Source organism: Ailuropoda melanoleuca, chromosome 8 (assembly GCF_002007445.2).
Source record: "Ailuropoda melanoleuca isolate Jingjing chromosome 8, ASM200744v2, whole genome shotgun sequence".
Lineage (NCBI taxonomy): Eukaryota > Metazoa > Chordata > Mammalia > Carnivora > Ursidae > Ailuropoda > Ailuropoda melanoleuca.
In genome coordinates this window covers 129,107,791-129,114,586 of record NC_048225.1, presented here as the reverse complement: position 1 = coordinate 129,114,586, position 6,796 = coordinate 129,107,791, and the positions used below count along the sequence as shown (strand labels likewise).

At 62.6% G+C, this 6,796-nt stretch overlaps 1 long non-coding RNA gene across 1 annotated transcript; it reads left to right on the top strand.

The window, feature by feature from the left end:
- The first annotated feature begins 1,908 nt into the window (after window positions 1-1,908).
- Window positions 1,909-6,796, top strand: LOC117803509. Its single transcript, XR_004627482.1, has 3 exons — window positions 1,909-2,744; window positions 3,116-5,361; window positions 5,639-6,796. It is a non-coding gene; the product is annotated as an uncharacterized LOC117803509 (long non-coding RNA).

Here is a 6,796-nt window from a genome sequence, read left to right as displayed (position 1 = left end):
ATTATAAAATACAATTGTATGTGTGTGTGTATTTTATATATATATATATATATATATATATATATATTGAGCTTTCCTCCCATTGTGGGGCTCGAACTCACAACCCTGAAATCAAGAGTCACAGGCTCCACCGACTGTGCCAGCCAGGCACTCCTATAAAATGCAATTTTAAATGTTTTTATTTATTTTAGAGAGAGAAAGAGTGTGTGTGCGTGCATGAGTGGGGGGAGGGCAGACGGGGGAGGGGGGAAACACGCTCCAGCAGACGCCCCGCTGAGCCCAGTGCCCAGTTAGAGCTCAGGACCCTGAGATCACGACCTGAGCCGAAACCGAGTGTGGGACACCGAACCGACTGAGCCCCTCGGGCGCCCCGATTTTAAATGTTTTTTTTTATGGAGGAAGGCAAGGGCTCAGGCTCACGGAAGTCGAGGCAGGAGGCTGCAGGGCTGAAGAGTGGAGAGGTCGGCAGGGAGTGGCAGAGGCCAGGGCTGGGTCTGTGGGCGGCCCCCTGCCCCAGGTCTGTCCCACTTCTGCCAGCAGCCAGAAACCACCGCGGCGGAGAGCAGGGGAGTCCCCCGCGTCCGTGCCTGACCCGGGGGTGCCGAGCCCTCCACCCCCTGACGGGGCACCTCCCGCTGGGTGGCCCGCCGCAGCCGAGATGCCCAGCTGACCCCGGGCGGCGGGTAGGTGCCGGAGCGCAGGCTTCGGGGCGGCAGGCGCCACGGGGGCAGGGCCGGCACGACCGAGCGCGCGGACTCGGCCCGGCGAGCCCCAGAGGCCCTGGAGCGGCCCAGGCTCCGCGCCGGGGCGCCCTTCTGCGCGCACACGGCCGTGTGTGTGCTCCCCGGGGCGAGGACGACACACCCGGGCGGCCCCGCGTGCGGGCCGAGCGCTGCGGGCGCCGGAGCCGAGCCCGCGAGGAGACGCGGGCCCCGCCGGCTTGTCCGGTAGGGGGCGCCACAGCACAGCTAACGGGGCCGCCGGCGGCGGGGCGACCCCGCGGACGCCGGGTCACCGAAGGGGGCGTGGTTTTTAAATGGCAGACCGAGAGCGTGGGGGGAGCGGTTGTGTCTCTGACGCGCAGCTGTTTAGCAACTGAAAGCGCAGGCTGGGGGTCGGGGGTCCCCCAAGGGCAGAGGAAGGCCTCCCACTGCCCGCGGGTCAAGCATCCGGGGCAGGAGGGCAGGGCGGGGTACGGGGCCTCCGGGGGCTCGGCTGCCGGGGCCCAGGCAGAGCTTCCGGGACGTCGGAGGCGGCACCTGCTGGGAAAGGTCAGGAAAGGAGCTGCGGTCAGCGTGGACTCTTCCCCAGGGCAGGAGCTGAGGACCCAGGCCCCAGACCCCTCGCTGGGGCTGACACAGTGCCCTGGGGCAGGCCTCACCCCAGACAGGCCGCGGGGAGAGGGGTCTTACCAGACTTCCACCCAGAGCGGCAGGAGCGCGTGCCGCCAGCTGTCGACAATTCCAGGGTCCAGTCTTGGCCCCTCTTGGTCTAGTCCCTCTGGCACTGGACAAGTGACTTGCCCTCTCTGATGCTTGGTTTCTCTCCTCTGTGAGCTTGGAGGAACAGAAGCCCCTGCCTCACAGTCTGCAGGGAGGACGCGACATGGGCGGGGTCACAGCACAAGTCCCGGCAGGGGCAAGGACTCAGCTGGGGGCTGGCTACAGTGGGGTCCTGCCGCAGGCAGAACAGTCCCACCGGAGGAGCACAGCCTCGTTGGCCAAGGCCGGGACATTCCAGGATGGTCTTGGCCTGAACGAGAGATCATGAGAGACAGTTTGAGGGGTACCTAGCCTGGTCCCCAATATCTGGTTGTGGGATAGATGGATGAAGGAGAGAAGGAGAAAGGAAGAAAGGAAAGAAGGAAGGTGGGAGGGGAGGAAGGAGGGAGGGAGGAGGGAAGGAAAGAGAGAGGGAGGAAGAAAGGGAAAACTATTCTAGGTTCCAAGGAGTATGTAAACATGTGTTAAGACTTTATACCAGTTCTTGAGAAACTCTCACTTTAGAGAGACAAAAATTTGTATGAAACGTTCTTAAGGAAGGACATTTATGAAAGGGTTTAAGATATGTTACAAAGTTACATAAAATACAAAGTGCAAAATAAGAACAGGGTGACAAGCTAAGGGAAAACAAAGGTACATTTTCTGCAAGTTCGCAGCCATGCTCCGGGGTGAGGACGGGGCACATGGCAGCCCCCACTGCTTTGCAGAATCACCTAATAAACTGGAAGAGGGTGGCATAGGTGAAGACTTGGCTTAAACCCAAAGAGCACTGAATTTCAAAGCACGTTTAAATCCCCCCGAGCAGCTGGGACATCACTGAGTTCTCAGGAGGGCCTGGCTGGCTTTCTGAGGGAGGGTCTCCTGCCAGCCTGCGGGAGAGCCATCTGGGGTTCGGTGGGGGGACACACTTAGCTGTTCCTCTCCCCTCCCACCCGTTGAACCTTAGCTCTGGTGTTTCCTGGCACGGCACTTGGGCGAGCCGTCTTCTTTGCCTGTGACCCGGGAGTAAAGCAGCAGCTGCCCAGCACCGCCCTGAGGCCCGGTCGCTTGATGCCTGGGCGCAGAGCAGGGCAGCTCTGCTTCTCCCTCTCTCCACTTGCTGTTTCCACCACACAGTGGGATCCCCAGGGCTGCTGTGGGAGCCCGAGATCCTGTCTGGGCCTCAGAATCTGATGCCCACCGTACACTGGATGGTGATCGCTCTCGGCCACCCATGGTCACTCGCCTCCTGGAGCAGCCTGGGTATGCAGCCACCCCACCCCACCGGCCAGAGCCCCCAGCCCTTGGCCCTCTCCCAGCCCTGAGCCCTGGCTTGACTCCCATCGGTGGGGAGAGCGTCCAAGTCCTGGGCACTGGGCACTTCATGATTCCCGAGGTGTCTGTCCAGCACTGTGTCTGTGTCTGTGCTGCCAATCGGCGGGGCAGCCGTGTCCAGCGCACGGCATGGGGTGTCCCGCTGGTGAGTCCCGAGGCTGGGTGGGGAGCGCCCTGGGCTCCCTCTCCACCCACGGGAACCTGCATGGGGAGAGGGAGGGGCAGGAGGGGACAAGACGCAGGGCCTCACGGTGCTGTCCACCGTGCACTGTCCTCCCCTCTGCCTCCCCCCACCCCAGGTTTGTCCAGTGGCCACGGTCCTTGTTCAAGTCTCCAGCAGTGGCGCCATGTTCACCTGCGTGGCACAGGGCGTCCCTGAGCCCCGTCTGGTCTGGTTGAAGAATGGGAAGGTGCTGAGTCCCAGGGATAACATTCGGCTGGCCCACGACAACACGTGCCCCAGGTTCCTGTGTCCCGCCCCTGCCCCCGAAGTGGGTGCCTTTGCCACCCCAGGCATGTGCGCCCACCTAACCCAACACCCTACCTCCCTCTCAAGTCCCCACAAATCCCAGCAAGCGTGCCCCCTCCGGAGCTCTGCTCCACTAGCTCCACTGCAGGTAATGCCCACACAAAGGTGGTGGGTCCCGACCCTGGACAGGTCTGTGGTCTCTGAGAAAGACAGTCCCCTCCTTAAGGCCACCTGACTGGGGCAGGGGGCTTGGCAGGAAGGAGCCCCCCAGCTGCCGAGTCTTTCCCTAGCACACGGACGCTAGTGGGGCTCTCAGATGAGATCAAGGCCATCTACCAAAGGGCGACTGAGAACAGAGTGGGCTCCGACCAGGCCAGCGGCCTCCTGGCTGTGACAGGGGACCCAGAGCCACCCCTTGCCCCAAGGGGGCTGCCGGTGATGGCCCTCTCCACCTCTGCCATTCCTGGGTCCTGGGAACCACCTGCCTCCAACAGGGACATCACTGGCTATGTGCTGAACCTCTGGCCCATGGGAGATCGGGTGTGGGTGGGTGGACAGGAGTCCCTGGCCACCTCTGTGCCTGATGGTGGTACCCTGGGCAGGTTCCTTCCACTCCTCGTGATCCCCAGACCTGTCTGGGCCCTTGCCAGGCCTCTGGGTCTGTGGCCCCCTGGTGTCTCCTCAGGCCCTTGTGCCCCTTGTCATCGTAGCTCGTTTCTGCAGCCCCTTCCCTGTGTTCTCTGGCCCAGCCAGGCACCAGAAGGAGCTTCGTGTCCCCTCTGCGGGGGTGTTCGTGTTGGGGAAGAGGGCGCTAAGCCGCCAAGCTGCTCTGCTCCTCAGAGCCAGCCCGGAGCTGCGAGTCTCCAACCCGGAGCCCACGGCCCACTCCCTGCACGCGCGGGCCCGGTGAGCACAGGGCGCCTCCACGGACGCCGCCACCATGGGCGGTGGTGAGTGGCAGCCTCTCCGGCCCCGCGGAGCCCCTGGCCTCAGGCGGCGGGGCTGCCAGTCAGCTCACACCATCTCCTCTGCGGCTCCCGCCGCCTGGGCTTCTCCCCCAAAGTGCGCAATGCCACCTGTGGGCCGCCTTCTGGCGGCTGCCACCCCAGCCCGCGGCCCATCCTTGGCTTCCAACTCTTCCACCGCCAGCTGCCAGCTGCTCGTTCCGAGGGACCCCTCCTCCCGCCTGACACTGCCAGCGCCTTCCTCTGCACGGATCTGGGTGATACCCTGACCCTTCTTCTGCCCCCTGGCCGCCTTCTCTGTGCCCTTCCCCAGGCACGGAGCATTCCAGCCCAGGAAGGCCTGCTGCCTTCACCGTGTCCTGCTCCCCGCAGAGCCCGCCACCCTGCACGAGGTCCAGCTTCAGGCATTCAGTGGCTACGGGGACAGGCCCGCAGCTCGCTCTCTCCTTGCGTGAGGTGGGGTCCAGCGGGAGGGTGGCAGGCCTCGGGCAGAGCAGCCCCTCCCACAGAACCCCCGAATGTCAGCCTTCAGGAAGGCGGAGGGGCTGGGCTTTGCCTCCACCTGATGCACCGACTTGACAGCGCTGTGTGCACGGCGTCCAGGCTGGGTGCTCCTGCAGTCGGGTTGGGTTGGGAGCCCCCCGCCGCCTGGGGCTGGGGTGGGTGTCCACACGGGCCTCGCTGCCCTCCTGCCCTCAGCACGTGCAAAGCTGCTAGGAGACATCCGCATACGGTGGCCTGGGGCCACAGAGAGGAGAGGAAGAGCTGGCTGCCGCTCCCAGGGCTGCGGAGCGTGGCTGGCCTGGAGGGCAGAGCGCCCCCCCCCCCCCAGGCAGAGGACGGGGTGGTGGTGGCAGAGGTGGGCCAGAGCCAGGTGGCTGCCGCCCTGCGCACCCACCCACCCACCCACCCACGGGAGTGCGCTAGGCCAGAGGGAGGCCCCATGCAGGTCCAGGTGCTGATGCTTCCTGCCTGGGCAGCCTCATCTGCAGACGGGTCTCCAGAGGGCTCCCCGGCACTGCCTCTGGCTGCCTGCCTCCAACCGCCCTGGGGACCGCTGGGGACCGCTGGGGCCAGGCTCCAGGGAGAGAAGACTGAACTCATCCTCCAGGTGAGGGGGATTCACGGGAGGGGAGCGGGTGGGGACCATGGTGTGCTCGAGGCCCGGGGCTGAGGCCTGCAGGTGGCGGGGACTTAGCCTAGGGCCCTCTGAGTGGGCTTCCTCCCTGATGTCACTAACTGGCCCACCAGAGAATGCCTCACGTGTCCCTGTCACCCTGGAGTCAGGAAAGAACCAGAGGTCTCTCGGCTCCTTTCTGGGGAAGTGCAGGCCTGACCACAGAGGGAGAGAAGATGGCGTGGTTTCTTTGTTCCTCCCTCCTCCTTAGGAAATGGGCGTCATTCTCCCCAACACCCAGAATAGCCTCACCTTAAACCAGGCTCAGCTGGGAGTCATCCCTGGCACCACACCTGCCTCATACCCCATCCAGGATACGCTCTTGCTCCAAAGATGGGTAGTGTGAGGGTCTCCCCCACGCATGGAGCAGGGCAAGGGGCTCCGTCGTCACCTCCACCTCGTGACCAGAACCTCCAGTCTGACACCCGCCTCCTCGTGCCCGAGCTGGGCTCTGACCCAGGGACGGGCAGCCTGCACTTCTCATAGTCTTGAGTGGGCAGGTGGGCAAAGGGAGCTCCCGGCCCCTTTGTCCCAACACCATGGAAGTCCTGAACATCTGAGCTGATGGGAGTTGCTATTCTGAGCAACCAGCCAGCACATTACAGAGGGTTCAGTGACTAGGACAGACCAGAGCAATATGATGGGAAGGGCCAAGGACAGCTGGGGACCCAGCCTCCTTCCTGATACTGTTGGACTGACCCTCAGTCATCAGGTCAGTGGCTTCTAGAACACCGGTTCCATGTGAAGGTGGAACCACTGCGGTGGAAGCAAAGGGGACCCCAAAGCTGCACCATGCCTGCAGGGAGCACGGGCAGAGCTCCTCCCCCGATCACCCCTGGACTCCCCCACCAAACTGCCACCCCCATACCAGCCATGACTAAAGCACGAGCCACAGCAAAGTTTAGAAACCATTCCTTTCTTTATTAAAGCTTGCAAGTGATAAATATTACAAAGTTTTTTTCTTTTAATCCTTTCTCCAAAAATTAGCTTATTATTTGAATCTGTTACTGCTGAAATGCTCAGCAGCATCTGAAACAGATGGGAGTGTATTTGCCTTTTTGAAAACCAGTTTCTGTTGGTCTTAGTTTTTTTCATTTTAATTTCCAAACACAATGCAGAAAATCAGAATGAGTTAAAAAAAGGAAACTTAGAGCCTGTGCAAAAGGGTCTTGCCCCCCCCACCCCCATCCAGAGAGGCCCATCCCGCCCCAGCCCCACTCCCCGCCCCAACCCCGCTCTGCCCCAACCTTTGCCAGGCCTCAGCCACCTTCCCCGGCCAGGAAGGAGCCTGGAGTGTGGGAGCCTCAGCCCAGGCTGTGGGGAGCCGCCCGCCAGGGCTCACAGGAGCTCTGAAGGAGACAAGAACCGG